Genomic DNA, 19750 nt, shown 5'->3' on the forward strand with positions numbered 1-19750 from the left:
GCAGAAATAAGGCAAGCAAGGCAATCAAGGCTTGTTTTTTTGTTTGATCTCTTCCTTTTCACGATGCTTCAAAGTCAACGAAAGGTACATGTGCAAAACGCTCATGCATTGGCCGGGAATCGAACCCGGGCCTCCCGCGTGGCAGGCGAGAATTCTACCACTGAACCACCAATGCCTTACATGCTGCACACTGGCGCTACAGTGCTCTGGACCATTGCAGCCCAGAGCAGCTGATTTAACAGAGCACTGCAGTGACATGAGGATGGCGCCAGCTCCGGTGGGTGAATGGGAGCTGCGCTGCCCTGGCAGTCCTTCTCACTCACTTGGCCACGAACGGCCAGGTTCTATAGACAGGAAAAGTGGACAGAGGCAAGCACACTGGTAGATGAGGGTGGCCTTTGTATGGGTCGCTACTCTGAGTGCAGTTCCCTGAGCACCGTGCCTCAGGAAAGCCAGACTTCTACTGCAGGACTCAGGGGATATCTTTGCAGCCACACGAGGCTGACACCCTTTCAATCTGGGCTTCTGGGGTCTTCTGGGAATTATTTGCATAATAGAAGGTTTCCCGCCTTAAGTTGAAACTGCAGTTCCATCTTCTGCTAAAAGAGGGCAGCAGAGTGCTTTCTTTGCGCAGAAAACAGACAAGCAATGCAATCATCTTATCTACCGTTTCCATTTTTCTTTTCCCATGCCTTTTAAAATATCAAGAGACACGTCTACAAAAGTGCCATGCATTGGCCGGGAATCGAACCCGGGCCTCCCGCTTGGGAAGCGAGAATTCTACCACTGAACTACCAATGCCTGACAAGCAGCATTACTGCGGTAGAGCGCTTGATTTAACACACCTGCCAGTTCCATGCGAATGGTCACTCGTAAACTCTTGACTTCTGCTGAAAGCCTCATTGAAGGCCTTTGCAGACGTGTGAGACTGGCACCTACTCGGGCTGGGCCTCTATGAGCTGTTTGCATAATCTGAGATTGCCCTGCTTCCAGTCAAGGCGCAGCGGCCCCTTCTACTAAAAGGGATCAGCAGAGTGATCGCTAGTAGCAGAAATAAGGCAAGCAAGGCAATCAAGGCTTGTTTTTTTGTTCGGTCTCTTCCTTTTCACGATGCTTCAAAGTCAACGAAAGGTACATGTGCAAAACGCTCATGCATTGGCCGGGAATCGAACCCGGGCCTCCCAAGTGGCAGGCGAGAATTCTACCACTGAACCACCAATGCCTTACATGCTGCACACTGGCGCTACAGTGCTCTGGAGCATTGCAGCCCAGAGCAGCTGATTTAACAGAGCACTGCAGTGACATGAGGATGGCGCCAGCTCCGGTGGGTGAATGGGAGCTGCGCTGCCCTGGCAGTCCTTCTCACTCACTTGGCCACGAACGGCCAGGTTCTATAGACAGGAAAAGTGGACAGAGGCAAGCACACTGGTAGATGAGGGTGGCCTTTGTATGGGTCGCTACTCTGGATGCAGTTCCCTGAGCACCGTGCCTCAGGAAAGCCAGACTTCTACTGCAGGACTCAGGGGATATCTTTGCAGCCACACGAGGCTGACACCCTTTCAATCTGGGCTTCTGGGGTCTTCTGGGAATTATTTGCATAATAGAAGGTTTCCCGCCTTAAGTTGAAACTGCAGTTCCATCTTCTGCTAAAAGAGGGCAGCAGAGTGCTTTCTTTGCGCAGAAAACAGACAAGCAATGCAATCATCTTATCTACCGTTTCCATTTTTCTTTTCCCATGCCTTTTAAAATATCAAGAGACACGTCTACAAAAGTGCCATGCATTGGCCGGGAATCGAACCCGGGCCTCCCGCTTGGGAAGCGAGAATTCTACCACTGAACTACCAATGCCTGACAAGCAGCATTACTGCGGTAGAGCGCTTGATTTAACACACCTGCCAGTTCCATGCGAATGGTCACTCGTAAACTCTTGACTTCTGCTGAAAGCCTCATTGAAGGCCTTTGCAGACGTGTGAGACTGGCACCTACTCGGGCTGGGCCTCTATGAGCTGTTTCATAATCTGAGATTGCCCTGCTTCCAGTCAAGGCGCAGCGGCCCCTTCTACTAAAAGGGATCAGCAGAGTGATCGCTAGTAGCAGAAATAAGGCAAGCAAGGCAATCAAGGCTTGTTTTTTTGTTCCGTCTCTTCCTTTTCACGATGCTTCAAAGTCAACGAAAGGTACATGTGCAAAACGCTCATGCATTGGCCGGGAATCGAACCCGGGCCTCCCGCGTGGCAGGCGAGAATTCTACCACTGAACCACCAATGCCTTACATGCTGCACACTGGCGCTACAGTGCTCTGGAGCATTGCAGCCCAGAGCAGCTGATTTAACAGAGCACTGCAGTGACATGAGGATGGCGCCAGCTCCGGTGGGTGAATGGGAGCTGCGCTGCCCTGGCAGTCCTTCTCACTCACTTGGCCACGAACGGCCACGAACGGCCAGGTTCTATAGACAGGAAAAGTGGACAGAGGCAAGCACACTGGTAGATGAGGGTGGCCTTTGTATGGGTCGCTACTCTGAGTGCAGTTCCCTGAGCACCGTGCCTCAGGAAAGCCAGACTTCTACTGCAGGACTCAGGGGATATCTTTGCAGCCACACGAGGCTGACACCCTTTCAATCTGGGCTTCTGGGGTCTTCTGGGAATTATTTGCATAATAGAAGGTTTCCCGCCTTAAGTTGAAACTGCAGTTCCATCTTCTGCTAAAAGAGGGCAGCAGAGTGCTTTCTTTGCGCAGAAAACAGACAAGCAATGCAATCATCTTATCTACCGTTTCCATTTTTCTTTTCCCATGCCTTTTAAAATATCAAGAGACACGTCTACAAAAGTGCCATGCATTGGCCGGGAATCGAACCCGGGCCTCCCGCTTGGGAAGCGAGAATTCTACCACTGAACTACCAATGCCTGACAAGCAGCATTACTGCGGTAGAGCGCTTGATTTAACACACCTGCCAGTTCCATGCGAATGGTCACTCGTAAACTCTTGACTTCTGCTGAAAGCCTCATTGAAGGCCTTTGCAGACGTGTGAGACTGGCACCTACTCGGGCTGGGCCTCTATGAGCTGTTTGCATAATCTGAGATTGCCCTGCTTCCAGTCAAGGCGCAGCGGCCCCTTCTACTAAAAGGGATCAGCAGAGTGATCGCTAGTAGCAGAAATAAGGCAAGCAAGGCTTGTTTTTTTGTTCGGTCTCTTCCTTTTCACGATGCTTCAAAGTCAACGAAAGGTACATGTGCAAAACGCTCATGCATTGGCCGGGAATCGAACCCGGGCCTCCCGCGTGGCAGGCGAGAATTCTACCACTGAACCACCAATGCCTTACATGCTGCACACTGGCGCTACAGTGCTCTGGAGCATTGCAGCCCAGAGCAGCTGATTTAACAGAGCACTGCAGTGACATGAGGATGGCGCCAGCTCCGGTGGGTGAATGGGAGCTGTGCTGCCCTGGCAGTCCTTCTCACTCACTTGGCCACGAACGGCCACGAACGGCCAGGTTCTATAGACAGGAAAAGTGGACAGAGGCAAGCACACTGGTAGATGAGGGTGGCCTTTGTATGGGTCGCTACTCTGAGTGCAGTTCCCTGAGCACCGTGCCTAAGGAAAGCCAGACTTCTACTGCAGGACTCAGGGGATATCTTTGCAGCCACACGAGGCTGACACCCTTTCAATCTGGGCTTCTGGGGTCTTCTGGGAATTATTTGCATAATAGAAGGTATCCCGCCTTAAGTTGAAACTGCAGTTCCATCTTCTGCTAAAAGAGGGCAGCAGAGTGCTTTCTTTGCGCAGAAAACAGACAAGCAATGCAATCATCTTATCTACCGTTTCCATTTTTCTTTTCCCATGCCTTTTAAAATATCAAGAGACACGTCTACAAAAGTGCCATGCATTGGCCGGGAATCGAACCCGGGCCTCACGCTTGGGAAGCGAGAATTCTACCACTGAACTACCAATGCTTGACAAGCAGCATTACTGCGGTAGAGCGCTTGATTTAACACACCTGCCAGTTCCATGCGAATGGTCACTCGTAAACTCTTGACTTCTGCTGAAAGCCTCATTGAAGGCCTTTGCAGACGTGTGAGACTGGCACCTACTCGGGCTGGGCCTCTATGAGCTGTTTGCATAATCTGAGATTGCCCTGCTTCCAGTCAAGGCGCAGCGGCCCCTTCTACTAAAAGGGATCAGCAGAGTGATCGCTAGTAGCAGAAATAAGGCAAGCAAGGCAATCAAGGCTTGTTTTTTTGTTTGATCTCTTCCTTTTCACGATGCTTCAAAGTCAACGAAAGGTACATGTGCAAAACGCTCATGCATTGGCCGGGAATCGAACCCGGGCCTCCCGCGTGGCAGGCGAGAATTCTACCACTGAACCACCAATGCCTTACATGCTGCACACTGGCGCTACAGTGCTCTGGACCATTGCAGCCCAGAGCAGCTGATTTAACAGAGCACTGCAGTGACATGAGGATGGCGCCAGCTCCGGTGGGTGAATGGGAGCTGCGCTGCCCTGGCAGTCCTTCTCACTCACTTGGCCACGAACGGCCAGGTTCTATAGACAGGAAAAGTGGACAGAGGCAAGCACACTGGTAGATGAGGGTGGCCTTTGTATGGGTCGCTACTCTGAGTGCAGTTCCCTGAGCACCGTGCCTCAGGAAAGCCAGACTTCTACTGCAGGACTCAGGGGATATCTTTGCAGCCACACGAGGCTGACACCCTTTCAATCTGGGCTTCTGGGGTCTTCTGGGAATTATTTGCATAATAGAAGGTTTCCCGCCTTAAGTTGAAACTGCAGTTCCATCTTCTGCTAAAAGAGGGCAGCAGAGTGCTTTCTTTGCGCAGAAAACAGACAAGCAATGCAATCATCTTATCTACCGTTTCCATTTTTCTTTTCCCATGCCTTTTAAAATATCAAGAGACACGTCTACAAAAGTGCCATGCATTGGCCGGGAATCGAACCCGGGCCTCCCGCTTGGGAAGCGAGAATTCTACCACTGAACTACCAATGCCTGACAAGCAGCATTACTGCGGTAGAGCGCTTGATTTAACACACCTGCCAGTTCCATGCGAATGGTCACTCGTAAACTCTTGACTTCTGCTGAAAGCCTCATTGAAGGCCTTTGCAGACGTGTGAGACTGGCACCTACTCGGGCTGGGCCTCTATGAGCTGTTTGCATAATCTGAGATTGCCCTGCTTCCAGTCAAGGCGCAGCGGCCCCTTCTACTAAAAGGGATCAGCAGAGTGATCGCTAGTAGCAGAAATAAGGCAAGCAAGGCAATCAAGGCTTGTTTTTTTGTTCGGTCTCTTCCTTTTCACGATGCTTCAAAGTCAACGAAAGGTACATGTGCAAAACGCTCATGCATTGGCCGGGAATCGAACCCGGGCCTCCCGCGTGGCAGGCGAGAATTCTACCACTGAACCACCAATGCCTTACATGCTGCACACTGGCGCTACAGTGCTCTGGAGCATTGCAGCCCAGAGCAGCTGATTTAACAGAGCACTGCAGTGACATGAGGATGGCGCCAGCTCCGGTGGGTGAATGGGAGCTGCGCTGCCCTGGCAGTCCTTCTCACTCACTTGGCCACGAACGGCCAGGTTCTATAGACAGGAAAAGTGGACAGAGGCAAGCACACTGGTAGATGAGGGTGGCCTTTGTATGGGTCGCTACTCTGGATGCAGTTCCCTGAGCACCGTGCCTCAGGAAAGCCAGACTTCTACTGCAGGACTCAGGGGATATCTTTGCAGCCACACGAGGCTGACACCCTTTCAATCTGGGCTTCTGGGGTCTTCTGGGAATTATTTGCATAATAGAAGGTTTCCCGCCTTAAGTTGAAACTGCAGTTCCATCTTCTGCTAAAAGAGGGCAGCAGAGTGCTTTCTTTGCGCAGAAAACAGACAAGCAATGCAATCATCTTATCTAACGTTTCCATTTTTCTTTTCCCATGCCTTTTAAAATATCAAGAGACACGTCTACAAAAGTGCCATGCATTGGCCGGGAATCGAACCCGGGCCTCCCGCTTGGGAAGCGAGAATTCTACCACTGAACTACCAATGCCTGACAAGCAGCATTACTGCGGTAGAGCGCTTGATTTAACACACCTGCCAGTTCCATGCGAATGGTCACTCGTAAACTCTTGACTTCTGCTGAAAGCCTCATTGAAGGCTGCAGACGTGTGAGACTGGCACCTACTCGGGCTGGGCCTCTATGAGCTGTTTCATAATCTGAGATTGCCCTGCTTCCAGTCAAGGCGCAGCGGCCCCTTCTACTAAAAGGGATCAGCAGAGTGATCGCTAGTAGCAGAAATAAGGCAAGCAAGGCAATCAAGGCTTGTTTTTTTGTTCCGTCTCTTCCTTTTCACGATGCTTCAAAGTCAACGAAAGGTACATGTGCAAAACGCTCATGCATTGGCCGGGAATCGAACCCGGGCCTCCCGCGTGGCAGGCGAGAATTCTACCACTGAACCACCAATGCCTCACATGCTGCACACTGGCGCTACAGTGCTCTGGAGCATTGCAGCCCAGAGCAGCTGATTTAACAGAGCACTGCAGTGACATGAGGATGGCGCCAGCTCCGGTGGGTGAATGGGAGCTGCGCTGCCCTGGCAGTCCTTCTCACTCACTTGGCCACGAACGGCCAGTTTCTATAGACAGGAAAAGTGGACAGAGGCAAGCACACTGGTAGATGAGGGTGGCCTTTGTATGGGTCGCTACTCTGAGTGCAGTTCCCTGAGCACCGTGCCTCAGGAAAGCCAGACTTCTACTGCAGGACTCAGTGGATATCTTTGCAGCCACACGAGGCTGACACCCTTTCAATCTGGGCTTCTGGGGTCTTCTGGGAATTATTTGCATAATAGAAGGTTTCCCGCCTTAAGTTGAAACTGCAGTTCCATCTTCTGCTAAAAGAGGGCAGCAGAGTGCTTTCTTTGCGCAGAAAACAGACAAGCAATGCAATCATCTTATCTACCGTTTCCATTTTTCTTTTCCCATGCTTTTTAAAATATCAAGAGACACGTCTACAAAAGTGCCATGCATTGGCCGGGAATCGAACCCGGGCCTCCCGCTTGGGAAGCGAGAATTCTACCACTGAACTACCAATGCTTGACAAGCAGCATTACTGCGGTAGAGCGCTTGATTTAACACACCTGCCAGTTCCATGCGAATGGTCACTCGTAAACTCTTGACTTCTGCTGAAAGCCTCATTGAAGGCCTTTGCAGACGTGTGAGACTGGCACCTACTCGAGCTGGGCCTCTATGAGCTGTTTGCATAATCTGAGATTTCCCTGCTTCCAGTCAAGGCGCAGCGGCCCCTTCTACTAAAAGGGATCAGCAGAGTGATCGCTAGTAGCAGAAATAAGGCAAGCAAGGCAATCAAGGCTTGTTTTTTTGTTTGATCTCTTCCTTTTCACGATGCTTCAAAGTCAACGAAAGGTACATGTGCAAAACGCTCATGCATTGGCCGGGAATCGAACCCGGGCCTCCCGCGTGGCAGGCGAGAATTCTACCACTGAACCACCAATGCCTTACATGCTGCACACTGGCGCTACAGTGCTCTGGACCATTGCAGCCCAGAGCAGCTGATTTAACAGAGCACTGCAGTGACATGAGGATGGCGCCAGCTCCGGTGGGTGAATGGGAGCTGCGCTGCCCTGGCAGTCCTTCTCACTCACTTGGCCACGAACGGCCAGGTTCTATAGACAGGAAAAGTGGACAGAGGCAAGCACACTGGTAGATGAGGGTGGCCTTTGTATGGGTCGCTACTCTGAGTGCAGTTCCCTGAGCACCGTGCCTCAGGAAAGCCAGACTTCTACTGCAGGACTCAGGGGATATCTTTGCAGCCACACGAGGCTGACACCCTTTCAATCTGGGCTTCTGGGGTCTTCTGGGAATTATTTGCATAATAGAAGGTTTCCCGCCTTAAGTTGAAACTGCAGTTCCATCTTCTGCTAAAAGAGGGCAGCAGAGTGCTTTCTTTGCGCAGAAAACAGACAAGCAATGCAATCATCTTATCTACCGTTTCCATTTTTCTTTTCCCATGCCTTTTAAAATATCAAGAGACACGTCTACAAAAGTGCCATGCATTGGCCGGGAATCGAACCCGGGCCTCCCGCTTGGGAAGCGAGAATTCTACCACTGAACTACCAATGCCTGACAAGCAGCATTACTGCGGTAGAGCGCTTGATTTAACACACCTGCCAGTTCCGTGCGAATGGTCACTCGTAAACTCTTGACTTCTGCTGAAAGCCTCATTGAAGGCCTTTGCAGACGTGTGAGACTGGCACCTACTCGGGCTGGGCCTCTATGAGCTGTTTGCATAATCTGAGATTGCCCTGCTTCCAGTCAAGGCGCAGCGGCCCCTTCTACTAAAAGGGATCAGCAGAGTGATCGCTAGTAGCAGAAATAAGGCAAGCAAGGCAATCAAGGCTTGTTTTTTTGTTCGGTCTCTTCCTTTTCACGATGCTTCAAAGTCAACGAAAGGTACATGTGCAAAACGCTCATGCATTGGCCGGGAATCGCCTCCCACGTGGCAGGCGAGAATTCTACCACTGAACCACCAATGCCTTACATGCTGCACACTGGCGCTACAGTGCTCTGGAGCATTGCAGCCCAGAGCAGCTGATTTAACAGAGCACTGCAGTGACATGAGGATGGCGCCAGCTCCGGTGGGTGAATGGGAGCTGCGCTGCCCTGGCAGTCCTTCTCACTCACTTGGCCACGAACGGCCAGTTTCTATAGACAGGAAAAGTGGACAGAGGCAAGCACACTGGTAGATGAGGGTGGCCTTTGTATGGGTCGCTACTCTGAGTGCAGTTCCCTGAGCACCGTGCCTCAGGAAAGCCAGACTTCTACTGCAGGACTCAGGGGATATCTTTGCAGCCACACGAGGCTGACACCCTTTCAATCTGGGCTTCTGGGGTCTTCTGGGAATTATTTGCATAATAGAAGGTTTCCCGCCTTAAGTTGAAACTGCAGTTCCATCTTCTGCTAAAAGAGGGCAGCAGAGTGCTTTCTTTGCGCAGAAAACAGACAAGCAATGCAATCATCTTATCTACCGTTTCCATTTTTCTTTTCCCATGCCTTTTAAAATATCAAGAAACACGTCTACAAAAGTGCCATGCATTGGCCGGGAATCGAACCCGGGCCTCCCGCTTGGGAAGCGAGAATTCTACCACTGAACTACCAATGCCTGACAAGCAGCATTACTGCGGTAGAGCGCTTGATTTAACACACCTGCCAGTTCCATGCGAATGGTCACTCGTAAACTCTTGACTTCTGCTGAAAGCCTCATTGAAGGCCTTTGCAGACGTGTGAGACTGGCACCTACTCGGGCTGGGCCTCTATGAGCTGTTTGCATAAGCTGAGATTGCCCTGCTTCCAGTCAAGGCGCAGCGGCCCCTTCTACTAAAAGGGATCAGCAGAGTGATCGCTAGTAGCAGAAATAAGGCAAGCAAGGCTTGTTTTTTTGTTCGGTCTCTTCCTTTTCACGATGCTTCAAAGTCAACGAAAGGTACATGTGCAAAACGCTCATGCATTGGCCGGGAATCGAACCCGGGCCTCCCGCGTGGCAGGCGAGAATTCTACCACTGAACCACCAATGCCTTACATGCTGCACACTGGCGCTACAGTGCTCTGGAGCATTGCAGCCCAGAGCAGCTGATTTAACAGAGCACTGCAGTGACATGAGGATGGCGCCAGCTCCGGTGGGTGAATGGGAGCTGCGCTGCCCTGGCAGTCCTTCTCACTCACTTGGCCACGAACGGCCACGAACGGCCAGGTTCTATAGACAGGAAAAGTGGACAGAGGCAAGCACACTGGTAGATGAGGGTGGCCTTTGTATGGGTCGCTACTCTGAGTGCAGTTCCCTGAGCACCGTGCCTAAGGAAAGCCAGACTTCTACTGCAGGACTCAGGGGATATCTTTGCAGCCACACGAGGCTGACACCCTTTCAATCTGGGCTTCTGGGGTCTTCTGGGAATTATTTGCATAATAGAAGGTTTCCCGCCTTAAGTTGAAACTGCAGTTCCATCTTCTGCTAAAAGAGGGCAGCAGAGTGCTTTCTTTGCGCAGAAAACAGACAAGCAATGCAATCATCTTATCTACCGTTTCCATTTTTCTTTTCCCATGCCTTTTAAAATATCAAGAGACACGTCTACAAAAGTGCCATGCATTGGCCGGGAATCGAACCCGGGCCTCCCGCTTGGGAAGCGAGAATTCTACCACTGAACTACCAATGCTTGACAAGCAGCATTACTGCGGTAGAGCGCTTGATTTAACACACCTGCCAGTTCCATGCGAATGGTCACTCGTAAACTCTTGACTTCTGCTGAAAGCCTCATTGAAGGCCTTTGCAGACGTGTGAGACTGGCACCTATTCGGGCTGGGCCTCTATGAGCTGTTTGCATAATCTGAGATTGCCCTGCTTCCAGTCAAGGCGCAAGGGCCCCTTCTACTAAAAGGGATCAGCAGAGTGATCGCTAGTAGCAGAAATAAGGTAAGCAAGGCAATCAAGGCTTGTTTTTTTGTTTGATCTCTTCCTTTTCACGATGCTTCAAAGTCAACGAAAGGTACATGTGCAAAACGCTCATGCATTGGCCGGGAATCGAACCCGGGCCTCCCGCGTGGCAGGCGAGAATTCTACCACTGAACCACCAATGCCTTACATGCTGCACACTGGCGCTACAGTGCTCTGGACCATTGCAGCCCAGAGCAGCTGATTTAACAGAGCACTGCAGTGACATGAGGATGGCGCCAGCTCCGGTGGGTGAATGGGAGCTGCGCTGCCCTGGCAGTCCTTCTCACTCACTTGGCCACGAACGGCCAGGTTCTATAGACAGGAAAAGTGGACAGAGGCAAGCACACTGGTAGATGAGGGTGGCCTTTGTATGGGTCGCTACTCTGAGTGCAGTTCCCTGAGCACCGTGCCTCAGGAAAGCCAGACTTCTACTGCAGGACTCAGGGGATATCTTTGCAGCCACACGAGGCTGACACCCTTTCAATCTGGGCTTCTGGGGTCTTCTGGGAATTATTTGCATAATAGAAGGTTTCCCGCCTTAAGTTGAAACTGCAGTTCCATCTTCTGCTAAAAGAGGGCAGCAGAGTGCTTTCTTTGCGCAGAAAACAGACAAGCAATGCAATCATCTTATCTACCGTTTCCATTTTTCTTTTCCCATGCCTTTTAAAATATCAAGAGACACGTCTACAAAAGTGCCATGCATTGGCCGGGAATCGAACCCGGGCCTCCCGCTTGGGAAGCGAGAATTCTACCACTGAACTACCAATGCCTGACAAGCAGCATTACTGCGGTAGAGCGCTTGATTTAACACACCTGCCAGTTCCGTGCGAATGGTCACTCGTAAACTCTTGACTTCTGCTGAAAGCCTCATTGAAGGCCTTTGCAGACGTGTGAGACTGGCACCTACTCGGGCTGGGCCTCTATGAGCTGTTTGCATAATCTGAGATTGCCCTGCTTCCAGTCAAGGCGCAGCGGCCCCTTCTACTAAAAGGGATCAGCAGAGTGATCGCTAGTAGCAGAAATAAGGCAAGCAAGGCAATCAAGGCTTGTTTTTTTGTTCGGTCTCTTCCTTTTCACGATGCTTCAAAGTCAACGAAAGGTACATGTGCAAAACGCTCATGCATTGGCCGGGAATCGCCTCCCACGTGGCAGGCGAGAATTCGACCACTGAACCACCAATGCCTTACATGCTGCACACTGGCGCTACAGTGCTCTGGAGCATTGCAGCCCAGAGCAGCTGATTTAACAGAGCACTGCAGTGACATGAGGATGGCGCCAGCTCCGGTGGGTGAATGGGAGCTGCGCTGCCCTGGCAGTCCTTCTCACTCACTTGGCCACGAACGGCCAGGTTCTATAGACAGGAAAAGTGGACAGAGGCAAGCACACTGGTAGATGAGGGTGGCCTTTGTATGGGTCGCTACTCTGGATGCAGTTCCCTGAGCACCGTGCCTCAGGAAAGCCAGACTTCTACTGCAGGACTCAGGGGATATCTTTGCAGCCACACGAGGCTGACACCCTTTCAATCTGGGCTTCTGGGGTCTTCTGGGAATTATTTGCATAATAGAAGGTTTCCCGCCTTAAGTTGAAACTGCAGTTCCATCTTCTGCTAAAAGAGGGCAGCAGAGTGCTTTCTTTGCGCAGAAAACAGACAAGCAATGCAATCATCTTATCTACCGTTTCCATTTTTCTTTTCCCATGCCTTTTAAAATATCAAGAGACACGTCTACAAAAGTGCCATGCATTGGCCGGGAATCGAACCCGGGCCTCCCGCTTGGGAAGCGAGAATTCTACCACTGAACTACCAATGCCTGACAAGCAGCATTACTGCGGTAGAGCGCTTGATTTAACACACCTGCCAGTTCCATGCGAATGGTCACTCGTAAACTCTTGACTTCTGCTGAAAGCCTCATTGAAGGCCTTTGCAGACGTGTGAGACTGGCACCTACTCGGGCTGGGCCTCTATGAGCTGTTTCATAATCTGAGATTGCCCTGCTTCCAGTCAAGGCGCAGCGGCCCCTTCTACTAAAAGGGATCAGCAGAGTGATCGCTAGTAGCAGAAATAAGGCAAGCAAGGCAATCAAGGCTTGTTTTTTTGTTCCGTCTCTTCCTTTTCACGATGCTTCAAAGTCAACGAAAGGTACATGTGCAAAACGCTCATGCATTGGCCGGGAATCGAACCCGGGCCTCCCGCGTGGCAGGCGAGAATTCTACCTCTGAACCACCAATGCCTTACATGCTGCACACTGGCGCTACAGTGCTCTGGAGCATTGCAGCCCAGAGCAGCTGATTTAACAGAGCACTGCAGTGACATGAGGATGGCGCCAGCTCCGGTGGGTGAATGGGAGCTGCGCTGCCCTGGCAGTCCTTCTCACTCACTTGGCCACGAACGGCCAGGTTCTATAGACAGGAAAAGTGGACAGAGGCAAGCACACTGGTAGATGAGGGTGGCCTTTGTATGGGTCGCTACTCTGAGTGCAGTTCCCTGAGCACCGTGCCTCAGGAAAGCCAGACTTCTACTGCAGGACTCAGGGGATATCTTTGCAGCCACACGAGGCTGACACCCTTTCAATCTGGGCTTCTGGGGTCTTCTGGGAATTATTTGCATAATAGAAGGTTTCCCGCCTTAAGTTGAAACTGCAGTTCCATCTTCTGCTAAAAGAGGGCAGCAGAGTGCTTTCTTTGCGCAGAAAACAGACAAGCAATGCAATCATCTTATCTACCGTTTCCATTTTTCTTTTCCCATGCCTTTTAAAATATCAAGAGACACGTCTACAAAAGTGCCATGCATTGGCGGGGAATCGAACCCGGGCCTCCCGCTTGGGAAGCGAGAATTCTACCACTGAACTACCAATGCCTGACAAGCAGCATTACTGCGGTAGAGCGCTTGATTTAACACACCTGCCAGTTCCATGCGAATGGTCACTCGTAAACTCTTGACTTCTGCTGAAAGCCTCATTGAAGGCCTTTGCAGACGTGTGAGACTGGCACCTACTCGGGCTGGGCCTCTATGAGCTGTTTGCATAATCTGAGATTGCCCTGCTTCCAGTCAAGGCGCAGCGGCCCCTTCTACTAAAAGGGATCAGCAGAGTGATCGCTAGTAGCAGAAATAAGGCAAGCAAGGCAATCAAGGCTTGTTTTTTTGTTCGGTCTCTTCCTTTTCACGATGCTTCAAAGTCAACGAAAGGTACATGTGCAAAACGCTCATGCATTGGCCGGGAATCGAACCCGGGCCTCCCACGTGGCAGGCGAGAATTCTACCACTGAACCACCAATGCCTTACATGCTGCACACTGGCGCTACAGTGCTCTGGAGCATTGCAGCCCAGAGCAGCTGATTTAACAGAGCACTGCAGTGACATGAGGATGGCGCCAGCTCCGGTGGGTGAATGGGAGCTGCGCTGCCCTGGCAGTCCTTCTCACTCACTTGGCCACGAACGGCCAGGTTCTATAGACAGGAAAAGTGGACAGAGGCAAGCACACTGGTAGATGAGGGTGGCCTTTGTATGGGTCGCTACTCTGGATGCAGTTCCCTGAGCACCGTGCCTCAGGAAAGCCAGACTTCTACTGCAGGACTCAGGGGATATCTTTGCAGCCACACGAGGCTGACACCCTTTCAATCTGGGCTTCTGGGGTCTTCTGGGAATTATTTGCATAATAGAAGGTTTCCCGCCTTAAGTTGAAACTGCAGTTCCATCTTCTGCTAAAAGAGGGCAGCAGAGTGCTTTCTTTGCGCAGAAAACAGACAAGCAATGCAATCATCTTATCTACCGTTTCCATTTTTCTTTTCCCATGCCTTTTAAAATATCAAGAGACACGTCTACAAAAGTGCCATGCATTGGCCGGGAATCGAACCCGGGCCTCCCGCTTGGGAAGCGAGAATTCTACCACTGAACTACCAATGCCTGACAAGCAGCATTACTGCGGTAGAGCGCTTGATTTAACACACCTGCCAGTTCCATGCGAATGGTCACTCGTAAACTCTTGACTTCTGCTGAAAGCCTCATTGAAGGCCTTTGCAGACGTGTGAGACTGGCACCTACTCGGGCTGGGCCTCTATGAGCTGTTTCATAATCTGAGATTGCCCTGCTTCCAGTCAAGGCGCAGCGGCCCCTTCTACTAAAAGGGATCAGCAGAGTGATCGCTAGTAGCAGAAATAAGGCAAGCAAGGCAATCAAGGCTTGTTTTTTTGTTCCGTCTCTTCCTTTTCACGATGCTTCAAAGTCAACGAAAGGTACATGTGCAAAACGCTCATGCATTGGCCGGGAATCGAACCCGGGCCTCCCGCGTGGCAGGCGAGAATTCTACCACTGAACCACCAATGCCTTACATGCTGCACACTGGCGCTACAGTGCTCTGGAGCATTGCAGCCCAGAGCAGCTGATTTAACAGAGCACTGCAGTGACATGAGGATGGCGCCAGCTCCGGTGGGTGAATGGGAGCTGCGCTGCCCTGGCAGTCCTTCTCACTCACTTGGCCACGAACGGCCACGAACGGCCAGGTTCTATAGACAGGAAAAGTGGACAGAGGCAAGCACACTGGTAGATGAGGGTGGCCTTTGTATGGGTCGCTACTCTGAGTGCAGTTCCCTGAGCACCGTGCCTCAGGAAAGCCAGACTTCTACTGCAGGACTCAGGGGATATCTTTGCAGCCACACGAGGCTGACACCCTTTCAATCTGGGCTTCTGGGGTCTTCTGGGAATTATTTGCATAATAGAAGGTTTCCCGCCTTAAGTTGAAACTGCAGTTCCATCTTCTGCTAAAAGAGGGCAGCAGAGTGCTTTCTTTGCGCAGAAAACAGACAAGCAATGCAATCATCTTATCTACCGTTTCCATTTTTCTTTTCCCATGCCTTTTAAAATATCAAGAGACACGTCTACAAAAGTGCCATGCATTGGCCGGGAATCGAACCCGGGCCTCCCGCTTGGGAAGCGAGAATTCTACCACTGAACTACCAATGCCTGACAAGCAGCATTACTGCGGTAGAGCGCTTGATTTAACACACCTGCCAGTTCCATGCGAATGGTCACTCGTAAACTCTTGACTTCTGCTGAAAGCCTCATTGAAGGCCTTTGCAGACGTGTGAGACTGGCACCTACTCGGGCTGGGACTCTATGAGCTGTTTGCATAATCTGAGATTGCCCTGCTTCCAGTCAAGGCGCAGCGGCCCCTTCTACTAAAAGGGATCAGCAGAGTGATCGCTAGTAGCAGAAATAAGGCAAGCAAGGCTTGTTTTTTTGTTCGGTCTCTTCCTTTTCACGATGCTTCAAAGTCAACGAAAGGTACATGTGCAAAACGCTCATGCATTGGCCGGGAATCGAACCCGGGCCTCCCGCGTGGCAGGCGAGAATTCTACCACTGAACCACCAATGCCTTACATGCTGCACACTGGCGCTACAGTGCTCTGGAGCATTGCAGCCCAGAGCAGCTGATTTAACAGAGCACTGCAGTGACATGAGGATGGCGCCAGCTCCGGTGGGTGAATGGGAGCTGCGCTGCCCTGGCAGTCCTTCTCACTCACTTGGCCACAAACGGCCACGAACGGCCAGGTTCTATAGACAGGAAAAGTGGACAGAGGCAAGCACACTGGTAGATGAGGGTGGCCTTTGTATGGGTCGCTACTCTGAGTGCAGTTCCCTGAGCACCGTGCCTAAGGAAAGCCAGACTTCTACTGCAGGACTCAGGGGATATCTTTGCAGCCACACGAGGCTGACACCCTTTCAATCTGGGCTTCTGGGGTCTTCTGGGAATTATTTGCATAATAGAAGGTTTCCCGCCTTAAGTTGAAACTGCAGTTCCATCTTCTGCTAAAAGAGGGCAGCAGAGTGCTTTCTTTGCGCAGAAAACAGACAAGCAATGCAATCATCTTATCTACCGTTTCCATTTTTCTTTTCCCATGCCTTTTAAAATATCAAGAGACACGTCTACAAAAGTGCCATGCATTGGCCGGGAATCGAACCCGGGCCTCCCGCTTGGGAAGCGAGAATTCTACCACTGAACTACCAATGCTTGACAAGCAGCATTACTGCGGTAGAGCGCTTGATTTAACACACCTGCCAGTTCCATGCGAATGGTCACTCGTAAACTCTTGACTTCTGCTGAAAGCCTCATTGAAGGCCTTTGCAGACGTGTGAGACTGGCACCTACTCGGGCTGGGCCTCTATGAGCTGTTTGCATAATCTGAGATTGCCCTGCTTCCAGTCAAGGCGCAAGGGCCCCTTCTACTAAAAGGGATCAGCAGAGTGATCGCTAGTAGCAGAAATAAGGCAAGCAAGGCAATCAAGGCTTGTTTTTTTGTTTGATCTCTTCCTTTTCACGATGCTTCAAAGTCAACGAAAGGTACATGTGCAAAACGCTCATGCATTGGCCGGGAATCGAACCCGGGCCTCCCGCGTGGCAGGCGAGAATTCTACCACTGAACCACCAATGCCTTACATGCTGCACACTGGCGCTACAGTGCTCTGGACCATTGCAGCCCAGAGCAGCTGATTTAACAGAGCACTGCAGTGACATGAGGATGGCGCCAGCTCCGCTGGGTGAATGGGAGCTGCGCTGCCCTGGCAGTCCTTCTCACTCACTTGGCCACGAACGGCCAGGTTCTATAGACAGGAAAAGTGGACAGAGGCAAGCACACTGGTAGATGAGGGTGGCCTTTGTATGGGTCGCTACTCTGAGTGCAGTTCCCTGAGCACCGTGCCTCAGGAAAGCCAGACTTCTACTGCAGGACTCAGGGGATATCTTTGCAGCCACACGAGGCTGACACCCTTTCAATCTGGGCTTCTGGGGTCTTCTGGGAATTATTTGCATAATAGAAGGTTTCCCGCCTTAAGTTGAAACTGCAGTTCCATCTTCTGCTAAAAGAGGGCAGCAGAGTGCTTTCTTTGCGCAGAAAACAGACAAGCAATGCAATCATCTTATCTACCGTTTCCATTTTTCTTTTCCCATGCCTTTTAAAATATCAAGAGACACGTCTACAAAAGTGCCATGCATTGGCCGGGAATCGAACCCGGGCCTCCCGCTTGGGAAGCGAGAATTCTACCACTGAACTACCAATGCCTGACAAGCAGCATTACTGCGGTAGAGCGCTTGATTTAACACACCTGCCAGTTCCATGCGAATGGTCACTCGTAAACTCTTGACTTCTGCTGAAAGCCTCATTGAAGGCCTTTGCAGACGTGTGAGACTGGCACCTACTCGGGCTGGGCCTCTATGAGCTGTTTGCATAATCTGAGATTGCCCTGCTTCCAGTCAAGGCGCAGCGGCCCCTTCTACTAAAAGGGATCAGCAGAGTGATCGCTAGTAGCAGAAATAAGGCAAGCAAGGCAATCAAGGCTTGTTTTTTTGTTCGGTCTCTTCCTTTTCACGATGCTTCAAAGTCAACGAAAGGTACATGTGCAAAACGCTCATGCATTGGCCGGGAATCGAACCCGGGCCTCCCACGTGGCAGGCGAGAATTCTACCACTGAACCACCAATGCCTTACATGCTGCACACTGGCGCTACAGTGCTCTGGAGCATTGCAGCCCAGAGCAGCTGATTTAACAGAGCACTGCAGTGACATGAGGATGGCGCCAGCTCCGGTGGGTGAATGGGAGCTGCGCTGCCCTGGCAGTCCTTCTCACTCACTTGGCCACGAACGGCCAGGTTCTATAGACAGGAAAAGTGGACAGAGGCAAGCACACTGGTAGATGAGGGTGGCCTTTGTATGGGTCGCTACTCTGGATGCAGTTCCCTGAGCACCGTGCCTCAGGAAAGCCAGACTTCTACTGCAGGACTCAGGGGATATCTTTGCAGCCACACGAGGCTGACACCCTTTCAATCTGGGCTTCTGGGGTCTTCTGGGAATTATTTGCATAATAGAAGGTTTCCCGCCTTAAGTTGAAACTGCAGTTCCATCTTCTGCTAAAAGAGGGCAGCAGAGTGCTTTCTTTGCGCAGAAAACAGACAAGCAATGCAATCATCTTATCTACCGTTTCCATTTTTCTTTTCCCATGCCTTTTAAAATATCAAGAGACACGTCTACAAAAGTGCCATGCATTGGCCGGGAATCGAACCCGGGCCTCCCGCTTGGGAAGCGAGAATTCTACCACTGAACTACCAATGCCTGACAAGCAGCATTACTGCGGTAGAGCGCTTGATTTAACACACCTGCCAGTTCCATGCGAATGGTCACTCGTAAACTCTTGACTTCTGCTGAAAGCCTCATTGAAGGCCTTTGCAGACGTGTGAGACTGGCACCTACTCGGGCTGGGCCTCTATGAGCTGTTTCATAATCTGAGATTGCCCTGCTTCCAGTCAAGGCGCAGCGGCCCCTTCTACTAAAAGGGATCAGCAGAGTGATCGCTAGTAGCAGAAATAAGGCAAGCAAGGCAATCAAGGCTTGTTTTTTTGTTCCGTCTCTTCCTTTTCACGATGCTTCAAAGTCAACGAAAGGTACATGTGCAAAACGCTCATGCATTGGCCGGGAATCGAACCCGGGCCTCCCGCGTGGCAGGCGAGAATTCTACCACTGAACCACCAATGCCTTACATGCTGCACACTGGCGCTACAGTGCTCTGGAGCATTGCAGCCCAGAGCAGCTGATTTAACAGAGCACTGCAGTGACATGAGGATGGCGCCAGCTCCGGTGGGTGAATGGGAGCTGCGCTGCCCTGGCAGTCCTTCTCACTCACTTGGCCACGAACGGCCACGAACGGCCAGGTTCTATAGACAGGAAAAGTGGACAGAGGCAAGCACACTGGTAGATGAGGGTGGCCTTTCTATGGGTCGCTACTCTGAGTGCAGTTCCCTGAGCACCGTGCCTCAGGAAAGCCAGACTTCTACTGCAGGACTCAGGGGATATCTTTGCAGCCACACGAGGCTGACACCCTTTCAATCTGGGCTTCTGGGGTCTTCTGGGAATTATTTGCATAATAGAAGGTTTCCCGCCTTAAGTTGAAACTGCAGTTCCATCTTCTGCTAAAAGAGGGCAGCAGAGTGCTTTCTTTGCGCAGAAAACAGACAAGCAATGCAATCATCTTATCTACCGTTTCCATTTTTCTTTTCCCATGCCTTTTAAAATATCAAGAGACACGTCTACAAAAGTGCCATGCATTGGCCGGGAATCGAACCCGGGCCTCCCGCTTGGGAAGCGAGAATTCTACCACTGAACTACCAATGCCTGACAAGCAGCATTACTGCGGTAGAGCGCTTGATTTAACACACCTGCCAGTTCCATGCGAATGGTCACTCGTAAACTCTTGACTTCTGCTGAA

General features: G+C 51.1%; 31 non-coding genes across 31 annotated transcripts; all 31 read right to left on the reverse strand.

Moving 5' to 3' along the window:
- Positions 1-104: 104 nt before the first annotated feature.
- On the reverse strand, positions 105-175 carry TRNAG-GCC (transfer RNA glycine (anticodon GCC)). The gene has a single exon. It is a non-coding gene; the product is annotated as a tRNA-Gly (tRNA).
- Positions 176-730: 555 nt separating this feature from the next.
- TRNAG-CCC (transfer RNA glycine (anticodon CCC)) lies at positions 731-801 on the reverse strand. The gene has a single exon. It is a non-coding gene; the product is annotated as a tRNA-Gly (tRNA).
- A 976-nt stretch (positions 802-1777) lies between these two features.
- TRNAG-CCC (transfer RNA glycine (anticodon CCC)) lies at positions 1778-1848 on the reverse strand. Its single transcript has one exon. It is a non-coding gene; the product is annotated as a tRNA-Gly (tRNA).
- A 349-nt stretch (positions 1849-2197) lies between these two features.
- Positions 2198-2268, reverse strand: TRNAG-GCC (transfer RNA glycine (anticodon GCC)). Its single transcript has one exon. It is a non-coding gene; the product is annotated as a tRNA-Gly (tRNA).
- Positions 2269-2833: 565 nt separating this feature from the next.
- Positions 2834-2904, reverse strand: TRNAG-CCC (transfer RNA glycine (anticodon CCC)). The gene has a single exon. It is a non-coding gene; the product is annotated as a tRNA-Gly (tRNA).
- Positions 2905-3245: 341 nt separating this feature from the next.
- On the reverse strand, positions 3246-3316 carry TRNAG-GCC (transfer RNA glycine (anticodon GCC)). Its single transcript has one exon. It is a non-coding gene; the product is annotated as a tRNA-Gly (tRNA).
- Positions 3317-3881: 565 nt separating this feature from the next.
- On the reverse strand, positions 3882-3952 carry TRNAG-CCC (transfer RNA glycine (anticodon CCC)). The gene has a single exon. It is a non-coding gene; the product is annotated as a tRNA-Gly (tRNA).
- A 350-nt stretch (positions 3953-4302) lies between these two features.
- Positions 4303-4373, reverse strand: TRNAG-GCC (transfer RNA glycine (anticodon GCC)). Its single transcript has one exon. It is a non-coding gene; the product is annotated as a tRNA-Gly (tRNA).
- Positions 4374-4928: 555 nt separating this feature from the next.
- Positions 4929-4999, reverse strand: TRNAG-CCC (transfer RNA glycine (anticodon CCC)). Its single transcript has one exon. It is a non-coding gene; the product is annotated as a tRNA-Gly (tRNA).
- Positions 5000-5349: 350 nt separating this feature from the next.
- TRNAG-GCC (transfer RNA glycine (anticodon GCC)) lies at positions 5350-5420 on the reverse strand. Its single transcript has one exon. It is a non-coding gene; the product is annotated as a tRNA-Gly (tRNA).
- Positions 5421-5975: 555 nt separating this feature from the next.
- TRNAG-CCC (transfer RNA glycine (anticodon CCC)) lies at positions 5976-6046 on the reverse strand. Its single transcript has one exon. It is a non-coding gene; the product is annotated as a tRNA-Gly (tRNA).
- A 346-nt stretch (positions 6047-6392) lies between these two features.
- TRNAG-GCC (transfer RNA glycine (anticodon GCC)) lies at positions 6393-6463 on the reverse strand. Its single transcript has one exon. It is a non-coding gene; the product is annotated as a tRNA-Gly (tRNA).
- A 555-nt stretch (positions 6464-7018) lies between these two features.
- On the reverse strand, positions 7019-7089 carry TRNAG-CCC (transfer RNA glycine (anticodon CCC)). Its single transcript has one exon. It is a non-coding gene; the product is annotated as a tRNA-Gly (tRNA).
- A 350-nt stretch (positions 7090-7439) lies between these two features.
- On the reverse strand, positions 7440-7510 carry TRNAG-GCC (transfer RNA glycine (anticodon GCC)). The gene has a single exon. It is a non-coding gene; the product is annotated as a tRNA-Gly (tRNA).
- Positions 7511-8065: 555 nt separating this feature from the next.
- TRNAG-CCC (transfer RNA glycine (anticodon CCC)) lies at positions 8066-8136 on the reverse strand. Its single transcript has one exon. It is a non-coding gene; the product is annotated as a tRNA-Gly (tRNA).
- A 968-nt stretch (positions 8137-9104) lies between these two features.
- Positions 9105-9175, reverse strand: TRNAG-CCC (transfer RNA glycine (anticodon CCC)). The gene has a single exon. It is a non-coding gene; the product is annotated as a tRNA-Gly (tRNA).
- A 341-nt stretch (positions 9176-9516) lies between these two features.
- TRNAG-GCC (transfer RNA glycine (anticodon GCC)) lies at positions 9517-9587 on the reverse strand. The gene has a single exon. It is a non-coding gene; the product is annotated as a tRNA-Gly (tRNA).
- A 565-nt stretch (positions 9588-10152) lies between these two features.
- TRNAG-CCC (transfer RNA glycine (anticodon CCC)) lies at positions 10153-10223 on the reverse strand. The gene has a single exon. It is a non-coding gene; the product is annotated as a tRNA-Gly (tRNA).
- A 350-nt stretch (positions 10224-10573) lies between these two features.
- On the reverse strand, positions 10574-10644 carry TRNAG-GCC (transfer RNA glycine (anticodon GCC)). The gene has a single exon. It is a non-coding gene; the product is annotated as a tRNA-Gly (tRNA).
- A 555-nt stretch (positions 10645-11199) lies between these two features.
- On the reverse strand, positions 11200-11270 carry TRNAG-CCC (transfer RNA glycine (anticodon CCC)). Its single transcript has one exon. It is a non-coding gene; the product is annotated as a tRNA-Gly (tRNA).
- A 968-nt stretch (positions 11271-12238) lies between these two features.
- On the reverse strand, positions 12239-12309 carry TRNAG-CCC (transfer RNA glycine (anticodon CCC)). The gene has a single exon. It is a non-coding gene; the product is annotated as a tRNA-Gly (tRNA).
- A 2022-nt stretch (positions 12310-14331) lies between these two features.
- Positions 14332-14402, reverse strand: TRNAG-CCC (transfer RNA glycine (anticodon CCC)). Its single transcript has one exon. It is a non-coding gene; the product is annotated as a tRNA-Gly (tRNA).
- A 349-nt stretch (positions 14403-14751) lies between these two features.
- Positions 14752-14822, reverse strand: TRNAG-GCC (transfer RNA glycine (anticodon GCC)). The gene has a single exon. It is a non-coding gene; the product is annotated as a tRNA-Gly (tRNA).
- A 565-nt stretch (positions 14823-15387) lies between these two features.
- On the reverse strand, positions 15388-15458 carry TRNAG-CCC (transfer RNA glycine (anticodon CCC)). The gene has a single exon. It is a non-coding gene; the product is annotated as a tRNA-Gly (tRNA).
- Positions 15459-15799: 341 nt separating this feature from the next.
- Positions 15800-15870, reverse strand: TRNAG-GCC (transfer RNA glycine (anticodon GCC)). Its single transcript has one exon. It is a non-coding gene; the product is annotated as a tRNA-Gly (tRNA).
- Positions 15871-16435: 565 nt separating this feature from the next.
- On the reverse strand, positions 16436-16506 carry TRNAG-CCC (transfer RNA glycine (anticodon CCC)). The gene has a single exon. It is a non-coding gene; the product is annotated as a tRNA-Gly (tRNA).
- A 350-nt stretch (positions 16507-16856) lies between these two features.
- On the reverse strand, positions 16857-16927 carry TRNAG-GCC (transfer RNA glycine (anticodon GCC)). Its single transcript has one exon. It is a non-coding gene; the product is annotated as a tRNA-Gly (tRNA).
- Positions 16928-17482: 555 nt separating this feature from the next.
- TRNAG-CCC (transfer RNA glycine (anticodon CCC)) lies at positions 17483-17553 on the reverse strand. Its single transcript has one exon. It is a non-coding gene; the product is annotated as a tRNA-Gly (tRNA).
- A 976-nt stretch (positions 17554-18529) lies between these two features.
- Positions 18530-18600, reverse strand: TRNAG-CCC (transfer RNA glycine (anticodon CCC)). The gene has a single exon. It is a non-coding gene; the product is annotated as a tRNA-Gly (tRNA).
- A 349-nt stretch (positions 18601-18949) lies between these two features.
- Positions 18950-19020, reverse strand: TRNAG-GCC (transfer RNA glycine (anticodon GCC)). The gene has a single exon. It is a non-coding gene; the product is annotated as a tRNA-Gly (tRNA).
- A 565-nt stretch (positions 19021-19585) lies between these two features.
- TRNAG-CCC (transfer RNA glycine (anticodon CCC)) lies at positions 19586-19656 on the reverse strand. Its single transcript has one exon. It is a non-coding gene; the product is annotated as a tRNA-Gly (tRNA).
- Between the last annotated feature and the right edge of the window lie 94 nt (positions 19657-19750).

The sequence above is a fragment of the Ambystoma mexicanum genome, chromosome 1p (genome assembly GCF_040938575.1).
Source record: "Ambystoma mexicanum isolate Mex_15411 chromosome 1p, UKY_AmexF1_1, whole genome shotgun sequence".
NCBI classification, from domain to species: Eukaryota; Metazoa; Chordata; class Amphibia; order Caudata; family Ambystomatidae; genus Ambystoma; species Ambystoma mexicanum.